General features: G+C 35.1%; 1 protein-coding gene across 5 annotated transcripts in view; it reads right to left on the bottom strand.

Moving 5' to 3' along the window:
* Nucleotides 1-25034, bottom strand: part of RALGPS1 (Ral GEF with PH domain and SH3 binding motif 1) — a 652627-nt gene that overhangs the window by 595673 nt on the left and 31920 nt on the right. For 3 of the 5 annotated variants that reach the window (XM_074293129.1, XM_074293134.1, XM_074293132.1), the window contains exon 2: nucleotides 6695-6772. The gene's annotated coding sequence lies outside the window, so the exon portion shown is untranslated. Of the gene's footprint in view, nucleotides 1-5214; nucleotides 6669-6694; nucleotides 6773-14035; nucleotides 14174-25034 lie in introns of those variants that run through there. The other 2 variants (XM_074293130.1, XM_074293131.1) reach the window with 2 other exon arrangements.

Raw genomic sequence — 25034 nt, 5'->3', positions numbered from 1 at the left:
AATATTGTGCTGTAAGACATCATGAAGGGACAATTTCCAAAAAATCTGGGAATATTTGTATAGATAGAAAAAAGGAAATAGAATCAAAAGAACAATGTATATAGTAACAGCAATATTGTAAATAAATTCAATGATAAGACTTAATAACTCTGATCAACAATTCTGATGGACATGGCTCTCTTCAACAATGAGATTAACCAAAAAAGTTCCAATTATTCAGTAATAAATAGAACCAGCAACATTGAGGGAAAGAACTCTGGGAAATGAATGTGAACCGCTACATAGCATTCCCAATCCCTCTATTTTTATCCACCTTCATTTTTTATTTCCTTCACAGGTTAATTTTACATTATGTCTAAATCCGGTTCTTCTTGTGCAGCAAAATAACTGCATGTAAATGTATACATATATCGTATTTAACATATACTTTAACATATTTAAAAAAAGGAAAAAAAAATAACTGATCAAACAATGATGCACCACTGCTTCAAAATACTAATGATGAAACATGTCATCTACCTTCAAAGAGAACTAGTGGATTCTGAGAACTTATTGAAGCAATTTTTTTCTATTTTTCTAAAATTTCCACATAGCTAATGTGAAATTTTATTTTTACATTATTTTATATTTGCATTTTTGCCTTCTCACTGGATGGAAGGAAGAGATTATGAAACTAAAAATCAAATAAAATTAAATGAAAAAAATTAAAGAATGAGAGTTCAAAAGAACCATCTCATCCAATATATTTATAGAAGGGATCCCTATCCTGAGATACCAAATTGCTTCCCAGTCTCTGAGACAGAGACAGAATCACAGAATTTAAGAGTTATAATGAAATTCAGTGGCAATACAATACAATCCACCCATGAAAGGAATCTCCACTATATCATACCTGGCAAAGGGTCATCTAGCCTTTGCATGAAGACCTCCAAGGAGGCAAATCCCACCATGCTTCAAAGTATCCTATTTAACTTTTAGAATTAATTAAGATATTTTTCCTGACCAAGCTGAAATGTGTCTTTCTGAAACTTCTACTCCCTTTCCTGATTCTGCTTGCTAAAGTCAAATCAAACAAGTGTACTCAATCTTTCTTTCATATGACAGCTCCTACAAATACTAAATTTTAATGTATTTACAACTGTACAAATACAACTTTACAGCTCTTATGCTCTCCATGAATCTTCTCTTCTCCAAATTCAACATTCCTAGGTCTTTTAATGTAATCTTCATAGAAGATTAAATAGGAGTTTCACAATCCTCTTAACATTTATCAATTTTTTCCCTTCAAACCATAAGCTCAGAACTGAACACAATAATCCAGAAAAGACTTAATAAGAGCAGAGTACAGTGGAACTTTCATCTCTATATTCCTGGAAGTTGTCCCTCTCTTAATGCAGTCCACAATTGCGTTAACTTTTTGACTGCCACATTACACTGCTTTGTAATCCATTAAAAGCACCATCTCTTTATCTAAGGAAGTGTCCTTCCATTCTGCACTGGTAAAGTTGATTTTTTTTTAATACTGAAAAATAAACTTTAAATTATCCCTTTTGAATTTCATCTTATTAGATTAAGCCCATTGCTTTAATCTGTCAGGATGGCTTTGGAAATTGATTCCCATTCACCATTTTATCCCTTTCACTTTTGTGTTATATGCTAATTTGATGAACATGCTATCTTTGCTTTTATCTAAGTCATCAAAGTTAAATAGAATGCATCAAGAACTTATCCTTGGAGTAGTCAACTAGAAAATTCCTACCAAAGACCCTGAATTATTGTTGACTATTCTTTGAGCCTAGTTATCCCGTCAGTTCTTTATCCACTAATTGTATTATCATATAATCCACACCTCTCTTTCTTCTCCATAAATACTTTGGCCAAAACTCTACTAGAATCTAAATCCAAAGCATTTCCCCTTCCACTAGTTTAGTAAAAGCTGAAAAAAAGAAATGAAGCTAGTTTACATGACTTGCTCTTTTTTAACAATAAATTTAATAATAAAATAAAATAAAAACTATTTTTTTATTTTTCCAAATACATTTAAGAATAATTTTCAACACTGACCTTTGCAAAACCTTGTGTTCTAAATTGTTCTCCTTTCTTTTCCCTCTTTTTATCTCTCCTCCCCCTCCCCACCCTTTCCCTATATATATATAAAACCAATATAGGTTAAACATGTACAATTCTTCTAAACAAGGCAATTGGGATTTAGTAACTTACCCAAGGTCATACAGCTAGTAGGTATTTTTCCCCTGAGGCACATAGGATCACATAGCTAGGAAAATATCTGATGTCACATTTGAACTCAGTCCTCCTGACTTCAGGACTGGTGCTCTATCCACTGCACCACCTAGCTGCCCCCAGCTAGTAAGTATTAAATGTTTGAGGCTGAATAAAAATTCATATTGACTTCAGGACCAGTATTCAATCCATTGTGTCATCTAGCTGCCCCTTTTAAACATATTGCCATATTTGATGGCAGTCTTGCTGGCTCTTTGTAAATACCTCTTTCCTATCTAGATATTCACAACTATCTCTAATCAGTTGTCTTAGATTTGTCCCAGATCACTGGTGTAAATTTTTCAGCTTCTGTTCTCTTCTCTTTAAAATAATTGAGAAATGTGTCTTTCTGCTATTTTATAGTACCTCTTCCATTTCCAACAATCTTTCAAATATCACTGACAGTGCTTCAGCAAACATCTGCCATTTCTGGCAGTATCTAAGAATATAGTTTATAATAACAATTAGTGGAGCAATGGATAGAGCACTGGCACTGAAGTCAGTAGGACTTGAGTTTAAATCCAACCTCAGACACTAGCTATATGACTCTGGACAGGCCACAATTTCGACTGTCTCACATATGATAATAATAATAAAGTATTTAGATGGTGCGGTTAAATTTACAGAATGCTTTACAAATATAATCTCATTTTACCCTCTCAACAATATTAAGAAATAGGTGTGTTATTATCTCATTTTAAAGAGGAAGAATTGAAGTGAAGAAATTAAGTGACTTGTGTGTATATATATATATACCATCTAGTAACTGTCTGAGACATAGTCCTGTATTTATAGCAGAAAGAAAAAAGGTATAACTTTAAAAAATTATATTAAAGACAAATGGAAGAAAATGCAAACCTAACTCTCAAAATTGTAAATGTAAATAGATTAAACAATCCAATAAAACTGAAAAAAAGAATGATAGATTAGAAAACAAACTATGTAATCTATTGCTTGTGAGAAACACATTTGAAAAAAAAGATGGATGTGGACTAAAACTAAGAGAGAGGGGGAAAATTTGCTCTGTATAAAGTGAAGCTTTTGGAGAAAAGCAGGAGTGGCAGCTTACATAACTGAGAAAGGAAAAACAAGCATACAAAAAAATAAAAAGGACCAAATAATTAACTACATTATGCTGAAAGAAACCAACATATTAGAACTAAACTCATATGTTCCAAATATCTCAGCATCTAAATTCATAAAAAAAAAAAAAAAAAAAAAACATTAACTGAACAACAAGAACACATAAATGGTAACACAAGAGTGATAGGAGACTTCAGTGTCTTTCTCAGTTTTGGAGAAATCTAAGAAAAGGGAAAATAATGGAACTAAAAAAGACCTTAATAGGCTTTAACATCTTCCAAATGGGACTGCAAAAGAATATATGTATTTCTGAGAACCAAATGGAATGTTTACAAAAACCATTCACGTATTCGGGTACAGATATATTATGAACAAATGAAAAAGAAGTATTAAATACATCCTTTACAGATCATTGTGTAATTTTTTTAAAAAGTCATTTGTGAAGGAACCACAAATAAAAGACCCAAACCCAAATAAATAATTAACAATGAAATTCTAAATAATGAATGGGTCAAAGAACAAATTATAGAAACTATTACATTAAAGAAAATTTTAATGATCAAACAACATACCAAAATTTCTAGGATAAAGCAAAGCTTTTCACCTTGGTAGAGTCTATCAGAGCTTGTGCTCCAATGATAAAACCTTGAAGAGTTCAGGGCCTTTCCTATACCACAGTGAAGTATCAGAGATATCAGTAAATTATTTTTTGGGTTTTTTGTTTTGTTTTTTTATATGTGCAATTTAATTTGCTATTTTCTGTGGCATCTTAACTATATAATTTTGAATAAAATCATTTTACCTCCTTAAAGCTTAGATTTTCTCAACTGTTAACAGGGGAAAAAAAATCAGGAAATTTACTACTTCATTGTTACTATTAAACCTGAGCACTATATATGGATCATAATTATTAAAATTGGCAAATTAACATATTACTAGTGGAACTGAGAACTAGTACAAACCATTCTGAAAAGTAATTTAGAATTTTGCAAATAATGTAACTATAATGTCCATACTCTTTGACCTAGATTCCACTTCAAGTCACATATCCCTCTAGGAGGTCACTGTCAAAAAGAAAAGCTCCATAAATATCAAAATATTTATAGTATCCTTCTTTGAGGTAACCAAAGAACTGGGGGGAAAAGCAGATGTCCTTTGGGGAGAAGACTAAATAATTAAGGTACATGAATATAATTTGGATTTTACTGCATGGTAAGAAATGAATATAATGAATGCAATGAAACACAAAAAAGACTTATATGAATGATTGCAAAGTGAAATAAACAGAACCAGGAAGACATTACGGACAATAACTCAATAATATAAACAGAAAGAACAACAATTTATGTCAATGGAAAATGAATGCTGGAAAATTAAGAGGAACAAGTTAATCCCAAAGAAGAGATATGAGATAATAGCTTCTACAATTGCCAATTCATTTATAGTAGTTCATGGTATGGAACATTTAATATAATGTCAGAAATTTTTTTTGATGAATTGGTTTTGCTGAAATTTTTCTTTGGAAAACTTTGGACCTGGACCTGGAAAAATTGCCAAAGAAATTACTCAGTACAATTCCTATCCTATAGGAGTTGTATCCTTCTCCCTGGTCTGAAATAAGAATAATAAACTCCTATTTCTATAGGAAAAACTTTTCTGGATACATCCTTCTGTGATAAACAGCACAGATACTATAATCTACAATTTACAGATGAAGAAATTGAGGTAGACACAATTTAGGTGACACTATTAATTCAAGTTCGCAATTAACATGTGGTGGAATGAGCATTTTAAACTAGTTCCAACACAAAACTGTGATCTGCTCATGGGCTTGTCTAGCTTAAAACAAACCTGGAGAACGTCCCCATCCCCACCTTCTTCTTGCAGGTATGCTCTGCAGCTGCAGGATTGACGATGCAAAGAGATATGGAAAAAGGCCAGAGAATGCACAAATTGCATATGTATTTTGCTGGAACCATTCTAATACAGTTATCATATCATGATATAGTGATGTTCCAGATACTCATGTTACATCTAAACTTTATCTTTAGTTGAGTTGAATTACAGTAAGAAAATACAAATGAGAGGGAGGCTTTCTCTAAGATGAGTCTTCTCTCCTCCCCATACACCTGGTTTGTCCCACTTCTACTGCTTGATCTAGATTTCTGGCCTATGCTTGCATTTGTGCACAACCATGAAAACACACACACACACACACACACACACACACACACACACACACACAGCCAATCTCCTTTTATCTATAGTCCTTTCTGCCCCTAGGACCATTTGGACTGATCTCTCCTAATAAGCTACATAAAAAATGAAATAGGAACCAATCAGATTTTCTGCTCAAAGACTCTCTGAGGTGATGTTTTAAAGAAGGATAAAGATGTATGAAGCAACCAGTGGCAAGAAGAATGTCACTGGCATGATGGAGAGATAGAAAGAGGGAAGGATAGGAAACTCCTACTATTATGAAGTCAGATCCAGGATATGTATCTTTTGATTAGTGAGATTTATTGTCTTTATTTTAGTTGTATCTCCAGCATAGTGCATTGCAAATAGGAAGTACTTAACAAATGTTTATTGAATTCAAATAAGTGTGGGGGAGGGAGAGGAAGAGAAATTAAGGTTGAACTTTTACATGGGTCAAGAAATTATTCAATTTTTATTCATCCTGTAGGTTCTCAAGAATTAATAAAGAAAAAATAAACAATTTGGGCTGTATAAGAGTAATACTAATCAGTCATTTATTTGAACTACTTCTCAGTTTTTTGTGTTGAATTTCTAGACAGCCCAATTAATTAATGATCACATATATCCTTTACTTTAATATTTCAAGGACCTAAAGTTTCATCTATGCAGGCACTCCCTATCCTCTGAGTGATGTCAATTCCAACTATTCCAAGCCTTTGTAAATAGTTTCAGGAGTTGATGAAAAAAAAAAAAAAATCATCATTCCATGGTGACCAATCTTCTGGTCATAAGCATCTCCAGACAAAGCTAAGTTCGTCTTTTGGAGACAGTTGCACCCATGCTCAAAATGACTTTTCTTCTTGCTAGGATCCAGCAAGGCTTATGATTTGCTGACATTGCTTTTGAGGATTGAGGGATCCCCTCTATGCTAGGATGAAGTATCAGAGGAGGATGACATCATTAAATATATCAAATAAATTTATAAGTTCTTTGAAGTTGGATTGGTTCTCACATCTGGTCACAGATGTTCAGCCTTTGGTTTATTGTTCATATGGTTACCTGTTATTGATTAAAAACAGAACTAAAGGAAAACTGATCAGATTTCAAGTTCAGAGTGAATGAATGAACTTACCTATCATCTACATTGCTGTGCATATTGCCAATTCACCAGGTGCAGGATTAGGACACGTTTCTTTCAAAACACAAAGTTCTATAAAAGAAAGAGAAATAATTCCATTAACCTCAATACTGCATAAAATATGTTTACAGACATACATGGATTTCCAATTTATAAATATCTTAGATGCTCCAGTGAGTCTGGAATTTAAAATATGGCATATCTGAACAGAAAAGGAAGTAGGGTGATCACACAGTGAGAGGAAAAGATAGTAGAGAGAGAACTTATATATTCTACTGGTATCCATGATATTTTTAAGGACCTTGAGGACTTTTGTCCTCAAGGACAAAAATGGACAAAAATCCTATAGGATGAAGTGTGGGTGGTCTGACCTGCACCAGAAGACATAGAACCCATATCAATGTATGATAAATTCTCTAAAAGGATAATGGATGAATAAAGCCTTAAGTACTTCTTAAATGTGACACACTATGCTAAGGGTTGGGGACATAAATAGAAGTCAATCCCTACTTCAAGAAGTTTGCATTTAAATGGGGGGAGAACAACACATAAAGCAGCATTCATATTTATATTCAGTTCATGATAGGTGGATAGCCCAAGTAGTACTTAGGCAACAAAAGTGACCGGGCAGGCCCTCTAGATGACCTTTTGGAGTAATGGTAGGGAAGATGATACCATGCAAAAAGGATTTACAAATCAAGTATTAGAATAGAATGGGGTTTTAGAATACCAAAGGCCAAAGGAGGGAAGAAGGGCAATCATCCTGGTGGGAAATGGACACTGAGAGCTGAGGAAGGAAAAGTTAGGTAATCCCCTTAAGAGTAGCAGATATTGTTGGTTTGTTTTCTTGTGGGGCATTAGCCATTTCCTGTAACAAGCTATGATGAGAGGGAAAAAAAAAAAAAAAAAAAAAAAGAGACCCTGGGCTCCCTGTCCTGGAGCTGACAGAGGTGAATGGTTCTGATATAATTGATGAGATTTAGAATTGGGATAACTAAATGAAATTAGGGGTAATTGAGGTCTAGTGGCAGATTCGGGTCACAGAGAGTCAAATAGAGCTCCCCTGCAACCCTTTTGGATTCAGCGCAAGGATACAGAGTTAAATGAGGTCTAGTGGCAGTGCAGATTCCCCTGTAAAGGAATTTACAGACCCGAAAACTTAAATTGATAAAGGACGTTTATTATGGGGTTTGGAAGTAAAGTTAAAGTCTAGTTAGTAAAAGGTGAAGGTAGAGATAAAAGGGCACCGAAAATCAGATGCCAGTGGACAGAGCTCCCTGGCATGTTAGGAACCTCTGCAAAGAGAGAGCTCCAGTTTGGTTCTTTTATAATGAAAGATTTAGCCAAAAGGGCCTGTGGGTGGTGTCCCAAGTTGGCTCAGATATGGGTGGGGGTTGTGAGAGCCCAGATCTCCTATTGGAATTCAAAGGGGTATTTTTGACCAGATTTGTGAATCAAAGGTCCTGGCTTCTTGAATTGATAATGCATCAGCTAAGAGGGGCTGGGAATCAGAAAGGAATAAATCTGAAAGGATTTGTTTCCTAAAGGAAGCACAACCCACATCATAATTACATATGTGTGTGTATTTCATTTCATATTTACAAAACAAATTTCATCATAATTCTGTAAGTTAGATAATAAAAGGATTATTATATCCATTTTATAGATAACAAGACTAAAAAAAGATCAGTATAGCTCCTTTGAGAAAACAGCAACTATAAAAGAATCATAAAGCAGAACAAACTAGGACAGGAGCAGAAAAGTGATATAAATTTCTGTGTTAGCAAAAAGGAAGAAAATATTTCCTACTAGAAGAATCAAAGGAAAGTGTGGATGGGGGGAGCATATATCTAAAAAATCTGATATTTGAAGCATAAAAGAGACTTTGGATATCATGGTTTGGATAATTTTACCAATGAGGAAATTGAGAGTCAGTGAGGATAAATGCCCTAAGTCACAAAGGCAGCAAATTGCAGAACAGGCATCTGAATCCAGCCGTTACACCACATCGGTAGTTAAGCTGCCTTTTGGAGAATAAGGTAAGATTTCCAAGTTTTGTTTATGAAGAATAAAACAATCATTATGAAATCTTCTCCCTATGGCTTCTCCTCTTTCTCGCGCTGGTCTCTTTCCAATGATCTCTAGTTTAGGTAATGATGCTATAAGAGTTCAACCCTGTGTCATGAATAAGGATGAGCCTTCTTTTTGAGAGACAGGATTTTTCCCTCTCTCCAATTTGTTTACTGAGCAAATATTCTTCTATGGTGCCTAATCAACGTTTGGAGGTAACCCTGTGCTACTGGAAACTCTGCCAATAGAATATGGCCTCTGGCACACCCTCCAACTGGAAATGCTTCAAGTATGTGGCTGGCAATGGACTGTGAGTCTCTCCTCTTCAGGTCAGTCTGGCTAAGTACAGAGAAACTTATCACCAGAAGGTTTGCCACTAGGGGATAAATGTTTTTTTGGCCCCAGAAACTCCTGAAATCATATAATGAGACACAGAGAGGTTGGAATCTGAGTCAGTGAAGGGAACACACACCAATGAGATCATAAAATCTTTGGAAGCTGAAGGAAAAACTTGTTTTGACTTCAACAGGAGCAACATTCATGGAGTGCTTTAAAGTTTTTAATCCTCCTACTAACCAACAAGTATTTATTAAGGCTGTGTGCCAAACATAAGTGCTAAACTGGTGATACAACTACAAGTGAGCAACCCAGTCTCTACCCTCAAAGAGTTTACATTTTAATGAGAAATCATGTACATACATAGGCATTTATTAGATATAAGTATAGAAAATAGATACAAGGTAGCTTTAAAGGAAGCAGGGGGACCCGAGGGACCAGGAAAAGCTTCTTACAGAAAGTAGAATTTGAGCTTTGCCTTGAAGAAAGCCAGAGATTCTAAGAGGTAGAAGTGAAAAGAGAAAACCTTCCAAGAATAGATTTTTTTGTTTAGTTGTTTCAGTCAATCTGACTCTTCATGATCCTGAAGGGACCCTGAAACTCTACAAATTCTCCTTGAATCCTGCCACTATGGGGACCTCACCTAAGGACAAGCAGCTTCATTCTGTTGTCTGGATGGGACTGGTTGAATTCTGAGCTAAAGAATTCCAACCCTATTGAATTAGAGACTCGTTAAATTCTATTCAAATTCGCGCTCAAGCTGGAACCTAGCTTGTAGATAAAAAGAGCCAACTTGGAACAACTCCTTGCTATGCTATGTCATGCTTGCTATGCCAAAGAAACCTCTGCTCACTGGGATAATATTCTCTTCCAGTGATACCCTCTCTTTATCCTCACCTACTTCCCTAATGAGACTTTATGGCTCTCTGTTGGGATTTCTCTAAACTTTATTTCCCAATGGTTATAATAAACCTCTTTTATCAATCTAGGTTTTCGGGTTTGTAAATTCCTTTACAGAGAATCTCTGTGCCACCAGAAGGGGATCCCCAAAATTCCCTATTCATGTGCCATATCCCAAGGGGATGTAAGGGAGTCAAACCTCTCTATTTGGTTCCTTGAACCCCTAACCTGCCATTAGACCTCATAATTTAACTTCCTAACCACCAGAAACCCTAATCTCACTTGGGTTCCCTGAATCTAATCTCATCATTTCATTCTCTGACAACTCTAAATCTAGACCTCATCACATTTTGGTTCACTGACAAAAGGGAACCCCAAAATCTAAACCTCATCAATCACATTTGGGGTTCTCTTGCTAAAAATACTATAGTAGTTTGCCATCTCATTTTTCAGTTCATTTTATAGAGGAGGAAACTGAAGCAAACAGTTAAGTGACTTGCCCAGGGTCATACAAGTTAAGTGTCTGAGGCCAGTTTTGAATTTAGGATCTACTGTGCCACCGAGCTGCCCTTAAGAGTACAAGATAGCTAGTGCCATAAGAAGAATGATTCAAATCTCTGAAAATGATGAGCCTGGAAAAGAAAAGTTTGGGGAGGGGGACATGAAAATTGTCTTTAAATATTAGAAAGAATGTTAAGGAGAAGATTAGTCAGACTTAGGTTGCTTGGCCCCAGAGAGCAGAACTAGGAACAAAAATAGATTAGGTCCAAGAAAATAGATTTTTAGCTAAAGAGAAGTAAAAAATTCCTAATAATTAGCTATCTGAAAGTAAGCTGTCTGCTTTAAAAGGCTGTAGATTCTCCATGATTAAAGGCAGAACAGCTATTTGTTACAAATGTTGTAGAACAGTGATGTTTAACTCGAAGAGAAAATGGGACCATTATTCTGCATGAAGGATCTGTGTAGGCCACATACCTAGTTTTAAAATGTGATATAATCTATGTTTTACTGTATTTTTTTGACTTATTTTGCTAATTATTTCTCAATTCCATTTTAATCTGGTTCAGACCATGCTGGAACTCTGTCTTCCCAGAAATCAGCTAGAGTCAGGATCACTAAACGTCTTTATTCTCGATCTTTTATGGTCAAGGTCAGGGGGTTAGGCCTAGAAACCTCACACATACCTTCCTCCCTCAAACGCCCGGAGAGACTGAGTCAGCTTCTGCGTCTCAATTCCTCTTCCTCCTCCTCCCACACATGTCACTTCCCCCTCTTTGTCCTACCAATCAAGTCAGCACAGAACAGCTGGGGAAGGTCAACCTTCAAACAAGTTAATAGGGAACTGTCCAATTGGCAATTAGTCTCACGTGCTTCATTATCCAAGTGCATTGATCAGTTCTAGCCCTTTACAAGACCATACTCTCAGGAGTGTTATAAATCCTACACAGAGTATCTGACACTCTTATGTGGTGGATACTCCTGCTTGAGTACTTGGTTGAGATGAGGCAATCTCTGAGCTCCCCTCTAACTTTGAGATTTCAAAAGGGTATGAGATAACTATGTGAGATAAGACAAGAACCTCAGTATTTTTGGAGGACACTGGGATTAATTTTATGGTGTCAGGCACCTGCCTGCCACTGAGTTCTTGAACAGGGTTAATTGAATGATTTCTAGTGTAAATAACCTGAATACTAGATAGTGATATGGGTTGAGGTGCTATCTTAAATCCTAACATCTCTTTCTTTCATACAAATTACTCATTCTCTCTATGACTCCATTTTCTCAGCTGTCAAGCTAAATTAAAATCTCTTTTAGTTCTGGCACTGAATAAATCTATGAAATACAGGATTGTTCTTTAGAAGGATATATAAAAAGTACAAAAGGTATGATTGTATGTCGGTGCTAAGATATCCAGACAAAAACATTTTGCAATAAGGTTCTTTGATAAAAGTCTCATTTCCAAACTACATAAGGAAGTATGCTCTTTGCCATTTGATAAATGGTCAAATTCAGTTTTCAAGAAAAAAAAAGTTATAAGTGACCCCATGAAAAATTCTTCAAATAATTAATACTTAGAGAAATGCAAATGATAACAACTCTGAGAATCCAGTTAGTTCTCATCAGATTGACAAAAAGCAATTTCCCTAGTAACATTGGAGTAATTTGCTAACTCAATATTAGCCAAAGGATTTTTAAAAATCTAATCCAGCAATTCTGCTACTACCTCACTATGATCTCATTTTTTCATAAGTAGTATTACAAAAATATTCAAATTACTAAAAACTGTTCCTAACAGGTTGGGATAGAGAAAGAGAGAGATCACAAATTAAATTAAGAACAACTGATCACATTGCTGTAGCACCTTATAACAATATTATGATTCCTCTTCCCTATTACTGGTAGCTCTCAAAGGAGTATATTCCTTAATCATGAGATTTTTTTAAAGGTTCACTCAATTACTCAGTCAATAAACATTAATTAGGACCTAGTGCCAGATACGGTACTGTGTTGGCAAAATACAGCCTCTGCTTTCATGGAGCTCACAATTTAATGGGAAAAACAACATGCAAATGATTAGATATCAATGAACTATATACAATATAAATTAGAATAATTAGCAGGGTGACAACTTTAGAATTAAATGGGATTAGGAAAGACTTCTTATGGAAGGTTGGATTTTAGCAGGGATATGAAGGAAACTAGAAGGCAAAGGTGAGGAGGAAAAACATTCCAAGGCATGGGCTATTACAGTCAATGAAAGTGCCCAGAAAGAGATGTACCTTGTGTGAGAAATCACAAGGAAGTCACTATATTTTAGAGTACACAATGGGGAGTGAAATGTAAGATGATTGGACATTTTAGGAAAGGGCCAGGTTAGAAAGGTCTTCTCCTGGCTCATCATCCTTAGAGAGTTGAATCGTGACTATGGCACTAGGTATCTCGTACTCTAAAGGGCAGCAAGGGGGCAGAACAAGCACTGTGCCTGGAATCACGAAAACCCTAATCCAAATCTGGCCTCAGATACTTATGTGACCCTGGGCAAGGCACTTAACTGTTTGCATAAGTTTCATTATCTGTAAAATGAACTGAAATATAAAATGGCAAATCATTATACTCAAACAGAATTTCATATTTAATACCAGAAGTATAAGAAATCACTGAAATCTAGTGAATGAGGTGGCAGTGGATGACATGGAAAGACCGACACTTTAGGAATATCACTTTTACAGCTAAGTGGAGAATGGACTGGAGAGAATATAGACCAACAGACTACTGCAATAGGCAGGGCAAGAGGCAATGAAGACCTTGCCCAGCCAGCATTGTGGCAGTGTCAGAGGAGAAACATGGGTTTAGGCAAGACTTATTATGAAGGGAAAATCAATAGGCCTTGGCAACAGATTGGACATTGGAGGAGTAAAAAAGAGTAAGAAATCAAGCTTAAGTTACTGGGAAGATGGTAGTATCTTTCAAGGTACTAGAAAAGTTAGCAAGAGGAGATGGTTTTGGGGAAAAGATAGCAAGCTCATGTTGAGACTAAAATGCCTGTGGGACATCCAGTGAGAGATGTCTAAAAGGCAGTTGAGAATGCAGGACTAAAGTTAGGACTGAAAAAATAGATCTGAGACTACTTAGTAAAGAAATAGCAATAGAATATGTGGGAGCCAATAAATCACTAAATGAATTAATATATATAGAAAGAAGAAAACAGGTCCCAGGACAGAGCTCCGTACCTACACGTATAAAGATCTAGCAAAAAACAACAACGACAAAAACAAAAACAAAAACAAAGAGAACAGTCAAAAAAGTAAGAAGAGAATTAGTAGGGAAAAGATTATCAAGAAGAAAAGGGGGATTGATAACTTCAAAGACAACAGACCTAGAAGCACAGGATGAGACCTAAGATTATTTAGTTCAACTAGTTCATTTCACAAAGAAAGAAACTTTATTTCACAGATAGGAGAAATTACTTATGCAAGAACAGATAAATGGACTCCAAATCCAGTGTACTTTTCCATTATTTCCAGTTACCTGATTCATCTGTTTTAATGTGGTTTATCTGTTCTTATTTCAGTGGATTTATGATCTTGTTAATGTGGAATTTCCTCCAAAAAAGCATAACAACCAATGTACACCTTCTGATCCTCTGTAGTTCTTTTCCATGTCCTTCTATAAATGAGGAGGAAGGAAAAAAAGGAATGGAGGGTTCAACAATTACACTGGTCTATTAACATTATAGCTAGCTATCTCATATCCCTCTCTCTTACTACATGGTCAGCTCACCTTTTTTTCTTTATATTTCTTTGATGTTATCTTTAATTTGCATGCTCATGAGTGAGTTATAACATGCTCAGCACTGTACTTCCTCATTCTAGTATACCTCTTGGAAACTATAAGGTCACCTGCTATCCATGTATGATCCATCACTGAGGGATGACACTCAAGTAAAGGCCCCTGGATGTATTTGTTCTTATTTGAACTTCAGCAAATGGATCTTGAAAGTTTAAAAGGCCTGGAGGTTGGTCCCTCTACTCAGGATTAAATGACAGTAGAGATTGAGGGCCCAATTACTAGACCAACACTCTTGGAGACTCCTTTTTTTTTTTTTTTTTTTTTTTGGCTGAGGCAGTTTGGGTTAAGTGACTTGCCCAAGGTCATATAGCTAGGAAGTATTAAGTGTCTGAAGCCAAATTTGATCTTCTTGACTTCAGGACTGGTACTTTATCCACTATACCAACTAGATGCCCCAGAGATTCTTAATTATCAATCTTTCAAATTGCTTTATAGTCTTATGAGGTTTAAGTATCAACTTTTAGCATATAAGTTACTAAATACTGTTCTTTTAAAATATCCTTATGGAGTATCTTTTTTTAAAATATTTATACTTTCTTATGTAAATAACAAAGGGATCTGACACAGATCTGATTCATATTGAACACTGAATGCTTTTGTTAATCCTTTCCTCCTTTGGGAAGACCATAAGTAAAATTGTTCCCAAGAGGTATCAGGCTAGGGGATTTCATGATCTAGTAAGTATGCAACAAATAGAGGCTAGTTTTCTGGCATTTAATCCTATCCAAACCATATGGCCAGGTACAAGACACAGAAAAGACAAGTGCCCCAAATCTTGTGTGCTCAACAAAGTGGCCTCTCAATGCCAGACTAAAAATATGTTGCAGCCTCTTTATGGCTGTCACACCTTTCTCCTTTGCCCTTTAGATGGCTCATAATTTTCATTCTTCTGAGATTATGAGAAAAATAGCTTACCGTTATGGACAGCTTGGTAAATTTTAAGCCAGAAATATCTGAATTCAAATTCTGCCTCTGACAATTTTTGGACAGTCATATATATGTATGTGTGTATATGTGTGTGTATATATATATGTATAATTATATACATATATATGTATAATTATATACATATATATAAAGTACTCTCCAAATTCATGTGTGTCTTGATAGAAACCTGTGACATCAATGTAAAGAATTTCAGATGGAGTAACTTCCCTCCAGGGATGCAGATAGGCATCAGAGTTACCTGTGGCACTGAAAGATGAAATGATTTGTCAATAGTCATACAAGCAGTATAAATTAGAGGAAGAAATTCTCCCAAGATGTCTCTGACTCTAGGGCCCTCTGTCCATTCTGCCATACTACCTTCAAAAGAATTCACTTAAGCCCTATAAATATATTATTACCATAGATATACTTAATTGTGCTTAAGCATACACTCTCTTCAAATTTTTTTTAGTATTTTATGACTAAAAATTTAGCTTTAGTTACATTGTTTTCATTTCTTTTGTTTGAATAAAATTATTCTTTATGATAGTATAGTATTCAAGAAATGTTCAGTATAAAAATTTTTTTAACTTCTGAGTGACAAATCTAATGAAATGTGCTATGAATGTATATTATTATTGATTATTGTTATTGTATTAATCTAAGTCATATTGCATTATTGTTAACCTGTTATGTTATATAATATTATTATTAATATTGTTATACTGTTATGTAATAACATTAACATATTAACATTTAAAAATCCTGTAGTTTCATTTCACAGAGAAGTTTAGTATCACCAAAAGAACTATATAATTTCTCAAATTACAATGTCTCAGGCTTCTACTCAGTTCAAGACACTAATCTTTACAATTGTAGCATATGTCCAACAGAAATGATGGGCCAATTCAAAAGGCTATTCACCTATGTAACATGGTCTGGACACTGGTCATTCTTCATCCACTTCATTTTTCCTGAATGTATTTATAGAATCAAATTTTCTTTAGTCACCAAACATTATTTTAAGAGATCTGATAACGTTCTAGGACTTAATGAAAGACAATACAGTACAATGCCATCTGCAAAGATTGACAAGTGCAGAATCTCATTAATTATATGAATTTCTCTTCTATCTGAATTGAGCTTTGAGCAGCTCTATAACAATGGAGGCATAACATTTCCCTTTTCCCAATTTTATAGTTAACGATAGAAGTCATCTAATAAAGGTCTCTTATTGAGTCTATTGAAGGATTATATCTTTATCTTTTCTTTTAAATCTATCAAATTATTTATTAATACAAAGATAAAGCATCAGCATCATTTTATTTTATTTTATTTTATTTTTTAATAATAGTTTTTATTTACCAGATATTTGCATGGGTAATTTTACAACATTGACAATTGCCAAACCTTTTGTTCCACTTTTTCCCCTCCTTCCCCCCGCCCCAGATGGCAGGTCGACCAATACATGTTAAATATGTTAGAGTATAAATTAAATACAATATATGTATATGACCAAGCAATTGTTTTGCTGAACAAAAAGAATTGGACTTCATCAGCATCATTTTATTTTATTTTTTATTCTTATATATATATGCTTTCTTTTTTTATTAATTTTATAATTATACATTTTTTGACAGTATATATGCATGAGTAATTTGTTTATAACATTATCCCTTGTATTCATTTTTCCAGATTTTCCCCTCCCTCCCTCTATTCCCTTCCCTAGATAACAAGCAATCTCATATTATATCTAGGTTATACTGTAACACATGTAAAATGTATATGTGTGTAAATCCAATTTTCTTGTTGCACATTAAGTATTGGATTCCGAAGGTATAAGTAACCTGGGTAGATAAGACAGTAGTGCTAATATTTTACATTCAATTCCCAGTGTTCCTTCTCTGGGTGTAGTTTTTTCTGTCCATCATTGATCAGCTGGAAGTGAGTTGGATCTTCTTTATGTTGAAGATATCCACTTCCATCAGAATACATCTTCATACAGTCCTGTTGTTGAAGTGTATAGCGATCTTCAGGTTCTGTTCTTTTCACTCAGCATCAGTTGATGTAAGTCTCTCCAAGCCTCTCTGAATTCATCCTGCTGGTCATTTCTTACAGAACAATAATATTCCATAGCCTTCATATACCATAATTTACCCAACCATTCTCCAATTGATGGACATCCATTCATCTTCCAGTTTCTAGCCACTACAAAAAGAGCTGCCACAAACATTTTGGCTCATACAGGTCCCTTTCCCCTCTATAGTATTTCTTTGGGATATAAGCCCAGTAGTAGCACTGCTGGATCAAAGGGTATGCACAGTTTGATAACTTTTTGGGCATAGTTCCAAATTGCTCTCCAGAATGGCCGGATTCTTTCACAACTCCACCAACAATGTATTAGTGTCCCAGTTTTCCCACATCCCCTCCAACATTCATCATTATTTGTTCCTGTCGTCTTAGCCAATCTGACAGGTGTGTAGTGATATCTTGGAGTTGTCTTAATTTGCATTTCTCTGATCAGTAGTGATTTGGAACACTCTTTCATAAAGTGGATATAGTTTCAATTTCATTATCTGAGAATTGTCTGTTCATATCCTTTGACCATTTATCTATTGGAGAATGGTTTGATTTCTTATAAATTAGGATCAATTCTCTATATATTTTGGAAATGAGACCTTTTTTTGGAAATAAGACTTTTATCAGAACCTTTAACTGTAAAAATATTTTCCCAATTTGTTACTTCCCTTCTAATCTTGTTTGCATTAGTATTGTTTGTACAGAAACTTTTTAGTTTGATGTAATAAAAATCTTCTATTTTGTGATCAATAATGATCTCTAGTTCTCCTCTGGTCATAAATTCCTTCCTCCTCCACAGGTCTGAGAGGTAGACTATCCTCTGTTCCTCTAATCAATTTATGATCTCATTCTTTATGCCTAAATCATGGACCCATTTTGATCTTATCTTGGTATATGGTGTGAAGTGTGGATCCATATCTAATTTCTGCCATACTAATTTCCAGTTTTCCCAACAGTTTTTTTCAAATAATGAATTTTTATCCCTAATGTTGGTTATCTTTGGGTTTGTCAAACACTAGATTGCTATAGTTGTACACTATTTTGTCCTGTGTACCTAATCTCTTCCACTGATCGACTAGTCTATTTCTTAGCCAATACCAAATGGTTTTGGTGACTGCTGCTATATAATATAGCTTTAGATCAGGTATACCTAGACCACCTTCATCTGACTTTTTTTCATTAATTCCCTTGAAATTCTCGACCTTTTATTCTTCCATATGAACTTTGTTGTTATTTTTTCTAGGTCACTAAAATAGTGATAGGATACAGGAATTGCACTCATTGTCTTTCTGTGTCTCTCTTTTTGTCTCTGTCTCTGTTTGTCTCTGTTTTTGTGTGTATAAATATCTATGACTGTGTCCCCCCTCACCACCCTCTTTGTGTAGTCTATTCTCTCTTTGTTTATTTTTGAGGAACCAAAATATTTTTAATTGTAGTTATAACATTTCAATTTTTACATCCTATTTTAGTTTCTAACATTTACTCTTATAAAATTTTTATTTCCATTTTTTTCTCCCTCTCTTCCTCCTCTCCTCACTCTCCAAAGAGGGCAAGTAATCTGATATAGGTTATACATGTACAATCAAATTAAACATACTCCCACATTAGTCCATATTAGTCATGTAGTGAATGAAGAATCAGTGGGGACAAAGGAAAAAGCAAGAGAAAGAAAAAACAGCAAAAAAGTTTAAATAGTATGCTTCAATCTGCATTCAGATCTGAGTTTCTGGATGTGGTAGCATTTTCCATCCTGAATCTTTTGGAACTGTCTTAAATCATTATATTCTTGAAAAGCGCTAAATCTATCATTCTATGTTACTGTTACAGTGTACAATGTTCTCCTGGTTCTGCTCACTTTCCTTAGCATCAGTTCATGTAAGTCTTTCCAGGTTTTTCTGAAATCTGCATGCTCATCATTTCTTATAGAACAATAGTATTTAATTATATTCATATAGCTTAATTTGTTCAGCTATTTTCCAACTGATAGGCATAGGATGTTCTCTCTTGTAGTAATATCCCTTTGACAGCCATTTATACAGCATTTACTATGGAGAGGTCCCTGTGCTGGGCACAGGAGAAAGAAAAACCAAGCCCTGCCTTCATGGAGCTTATATTTAACTAGAGTAGATACAGATACAATGATCAGCATCATCTAGAGCATAGGAGATACAGTGGTTAAACTGCTACACATGAAGTTAGAAAGATGTAAATTCAAATCCAGCATCAGACACTGTGCTCCTGAGCAAGTCTTGTAACATCTGTCTGACTCAATTTCCTCAGCTATAAAATAGTGGTAATGATAACGCCTATCTCTCAGGATTGTGAGTATTAAATGACATAATATTTTTTAAATGCTTAACACCACATCTGGCACATAGGAAGTGCTTAATAAATGATTATTATTTTCCAGAATGTGATGGAGGTAAAGGGGAAATTGAGACAAAGTACTCTATACAAAGTTCATGAGAGATGATCTTTAGCTGCAAAGAACAAAGACTCTGAAGGTATGATCAGTATGGGAACTGAGGAGAGAAGGTGTCCCAGGAACAGAGGCCGGAGATGGCATCTTGTTATGTCAAGTTTTCCTGGTAAGCAGAATGAATAGAAATGAGGGAAATCATATGAAATAAGATAGGCTACAATCAGATGAAAGAAAGTTTAAAAAACAAGCCAAGGAGTTTATATTTTATTCTTCAAACAAAATGCAATTAGTCAACCAATAAGCATTTATTAGGCACCTACTCTGTGCCAGGCAATGAGCAAAGAGCAGGGGATATAAAAAGAGACAAAAGATAGTTCCTGCCCCAAGGAGCTTACATATAGCAGAATGTTTCTGAGCAGATGCATAACATATATGCATAATTATGCTTAAATTAGTTTCTCAGCTTATTTTGGCACCTGTGTGAAGGACCATCACACATAAGAAAGACAGAAAGCCTACTATAATAATTCAAACAATAGTTTTGAGAATATAAGAAAGAAAGAAAGAAACAAGCATTTATTAGGCACCTACTATGGGCCAGGCACTATGCCTATTCCTCCCTTACCCTAATTCCCTGTCCCCATATCCACATGTTTCAGAGCTAATCTTTTTTTATTAATTTTTTTCTTTTTCTTTTTTTTTTTAATTTTTATTTTATTTTATAATTATAACTTTTTTTTGACAGTACATATGCATGGGTAATTTTTTATAACATTATCCCTTGCACTTACTTCTGTTCAGATTTTTTCCCTTCCTCCCCCAACCCCCTCCCCCAGATGGCAGGCAGTCTTATACATGTTAAATATGTTACAATATATTCTAGATACAATATATGTGTGTAACCAAATTTCTTGTTGCACAGGAAGAATTGGATTCAGAAGGTAAAAATAACAGTTTACACTTATTTCCCAGTGTTCCTTTTCTGGATGTAGCTGATTCTGTCCATCATTAATCAATTGGAATTGGATTAGCTCTTCTCTATGTTGAAGATATCCACTTCCATCAGAATACATCCTCGTACAGTATCATTGTTGAAGTGTATAATGATCTTCTGGTTCTGCTCGTTTCACTTAGCATCAGTTGATGTAAGTCTCTCCAAGCCTCTCTGTATTTCTCCTGTTGGTCATTTCTTACAGAACAATAATATTCCATAACATTCATATACCATAATTTACCCAACCATTCTCCAATTGATGGACATCCATTCATCTTCCAGCTTCTAGCCACTATGAAAAGGGCTGCCACAAACATTTTGGCACATACAGGTCCCTTTCCCTTCTTTAGTATTTTCTTGGGATATAAGCCCAGTAGTAGTATGGCTGGGTCAAAGGGTATGCACATTTTGATAACTTTTTGGGCATAATTCCAGATTGCTCTCCAGAATGGTTGGATTCTTTTACAACTCCACCAACAATGCATCAGTGTCCCAGTTTTCCCACATCCCCTCCAACATTCATCGTTATTTGTTCCTGTCATCTTAGCCAATCTGACAGGTGTGTAATGATACCTCAGAGTTGTCTTAATTTGCATTTCTCTGATCAATAGTGATTTGGAACACTCTTTCATATGAGTGGAAATAGTTTTAATTTCATCATCTGAAAATTGTCTGTTCATATCCTTTGACCATTTATCAATTGGAGAATGGCTTGATTTCTTATAAAGTCAATTCTCTGTATATTTTGGAGATGAGGCCTTTATCAGAACCTTTAACTGTAAAAATGTTTTCCCAGTTTGTTACTTCCCTTCTAATCTTGTTTGTATTAGTTTTGTTTGTGCAGAAACTTTTTAATTTGGTGTAATCAAAATTTTCTATTTTGTGATCAATAATGGCCTCTAGTTCTCCCTTGGACACAAACTCCTTCCTCCTCCACAAGTCTGAGAGGTAAACCATCCCATGTTCCTCCAATTTATTTATGATTTCGTTCTTTATGCCTAAATCTTGGACCCATTTTGATCTAATCTTAGTATGTGGTGTTAAATGTGGGTCCATGCTTAGTTTCTGCCATACTAATTTCCAGTTTTCCCAGCAGTTTTTGTCAAATAATGAATTCTTATTCCAAAATTTGGGATCTTTGGGTTTGTCAAACACTAGATTGCTATTTTTATTCACTATCTTGCCCTGTGAACCTAACCTATGCCACTGATCAACTAGTCTATTTCTTATCCAATACCAAATGGTTTTGGTGACTGTTGCTTTATAATACAGTTCTAGATCAGGTACCAATAGACCACCTTCACTTAATTTTTTTTTCATTACTTCCCTTGAAATTCTCGACCTTTTGTTGTTCCATATGAATTCTGTTGTTATTTTTTCTAGGTTATTAAAATAGTTTCTCGGACGTCTGATTGGTATAGCACTAAATAAATAGATTAGTTTAGGGAGTATTGTCATCTTAATTATATTCGCTCGGCCTATCCAAGAGCACTGAATGTCTTTCCAATTATTTAAATCTGACTTTATTTTTGTGGCAAGTGTTTTGTAATTTTGCTCATATAATTCCTGACTCTCCTTTGGTAGATATATTCCCAAATACTTTTACTATCGACAGTTATTTTGAATGGAATTTCTCTTTGTATCTCTTGCTGTTGGATTGTGTTGGTAATGTATAAAAATGCTGGGGATTTATGTGGATTTATTTTGTATCCTGTGACTTTGCTAAAATTCTGAATTATTTCTAATAGCTTTTTAGCAGAGTCTTTGGGGTTCTCTAAGTATACCATCATGTCATCTTTATTTTTCAAAATATATGCATGGACAATTTGTCAACATTAGCCCTTGCAAAACCCTGTGTTCTAATTTCCCCCTCCATCCCCCCATGCCCTCTCCTAGATGATAACTAGTTTAAGATATGTTAAACATAGTAAAAATATGTTAAATCCAATATATGCATACATATTTATACAATTATTGTGCTGCACAAGAAAAATCAAATCAAACCAGGAAAAAAAAGAGAAAGAAGCAAGCAAACAATAACAAAAAAGTGAAAATGCTATTATTATGAACCACACTCAGTTCCCACAGTCCTCTCGCTGGGTGTAGTTGATTCTCTTCATTACTGGACAATTAGAACTTGGTTGAATCATCTCATAGTTGAAGAGAGCCACGTCCATCAAAATTGATCAGTTTATAATCTTCTTGTTGCCATGTACAATTATGTCCTGGTTCTGCTCACTTCACTCAGCAACAGTTCATGTAGGTCTCTCCAGGCTTCTCTGTATTCACCCTGCTGGTCATTTCTTACAATAATATTCCATAACATTCATATACCATAATTTACCCAACCATTCTCCAATTAGTGGGCATCCATTCATTTTCCAGTTTCTAGCCACTTAAAAAAGGGCTGCCACAAACATTCTTGCAAATACTGGTCTCTTTCCCTTCTTTAAGATCTCTTTGGAATATAAGCCCAGCAGTAACATTGCTGGATCAAAGGGTATGCACAGTTTGATAACTCTTTGAGCATAGTACTAAATTATGGAGCCAATCTTTTTAAAAAGAAAACAATAACTACTCCAATCAATAAGAAAAAGATATTTTAATGTGTTGGACTTTAGATACATTACATTAATACTCTGGGCCTCAGTCATAATGGTTTCTATAGAGAACTGGACTCCTTCTAATATTAAATCCTGTGATCATATATGTGTATTTACAAGTGTAAAGGAAAGACTGGGCCACAGTCTTGTTTGTACAATATGTTCTGCCTGCTGTCAAACCATCGAGGTTTGGTAAGCCTGGTGCCACATAAATATGGATAGAGGAACTCTTTCCCTCCATCATTCAGAGCTTTGCAACTGTTTTGTTTCCTGTCAGCTTGCTGAGGGGTGGTGGAAAGACTTTTACTTGGCTACTGAGCTGGAACTATGAATGCATACAAAAGGTTAGACTCTACAAACTCTCAGTCTTTTCTCTGGCTCCTTTCAAGAAGGGAAAAGAAATGTTGTGGGCCTCCAGATGTAGGAAAAAGTAATAGCAATCACAATGGCTGCTGCCTCAGATGGCTTATCTCCCAAGTAATGGTCATATGGGCATGTTCAATCTCCTTCCCCTCACCCACCCTTTCTCTCTCATACAAGCACATTAGGTAAATGTGTACCAGAGAGAGAAAATTAATCAGATTATGACTAGTGAGCTTTGAAAGTCTGGAAAAGTCAATGATCCCCTCATCAACTGGAAATAGGGGTCACCAAACTTTTACATGGACTGGCAGCAGGCAGAACCCTCATCAACTAATTCCCCCTTTACACAAGTAAGATAATCACAACTACGTATGATAGATACAGAGAGGTTAAGTGAAGTAAGGACAGAGAGCCTTAGATTTATTATCTAGTTATTATCACCTTTTCCTCCTCCTGATGTTCTTAGGATCAAGTAAAACAAATGGAATCCCTCTTCCACAGGTCAATCTTTTAAGTATTTAAATATTACCAACATGTCTTCTTTTCTCTTGGCTAAACTTTAACAGTATCTTCAAGGTTATTCTTTCCACTAGACTTTTGAGATGCACTTTGAAATTTTAGTATGCAACACACAAGTCAAACTACTGAAAAGACCAGAGCTTTCCATGCATAGTTCTCATATAAATGCACTTGTATAGTTCTTGTCTTAAGAGAGAAGGCTTAATAAATGCTTTATCAATCTCATACATGAATTTTATCTGTTCTTCTTGAATTACAACTCTTCCTCTTGAGTGGGAAGCTGGAACATTAAAGTGTCGATTAGAAAAGACCTGTACAGAATTAATGTACTTTTAGCCAGAATAAAGGAGAGCTCAAGGACTCAGACAAGGCAAGAAACCAGGGAGGGAGGACATCATCTCTCTCTATGCCTGGTGTCTATCCAGTAGGGATGGACAAGCCAAGAGGATGGCTGGAATTAGCGCAGTTAATAAATGAAGTGGGAAGATGTCAGAGAGAATGGGAGATTTCTGCCCATGACCAAAACTATAAAAAAAAAAAAAAAAAAAAAGTTCATTGAAAGCTATTCCTAGCTACTAATATTCCTATGACCTCAATTTGGACATGGTCCCCAATTTAGAGAGATCATACACTGAATAGAGTTTAAAGACTGTAATTGTACATATTTTACTTTTTTTTTTTTTCCCCACTATTCCTGGGAAGAAACAGTTGAACTCTTATCTTTGCTAGAACTCCTAGACTCAGACAATGCTGCTTATATATTGCTTAAGA

This window comes from Sminthopsis crassicaudata, chromosome 2, assembly GCF_048593235.1.
Source record: "Sminthopsis crassicaudata isolate SCR6 chromosome 2, ASM4859323v1, whole genome shotgun sequence".
In the NCBI taxonomy this organism is placed as follows: Eukaryota; Metazoa; Chordata; class Mammalia; order Dasyuromorphia; family Dasyuridae; genus Sminthopsis; species Sminthopsis crassicaudata.
This window is presented reverse-complemented; position numbering and strand designations above follow the sequence as displayed.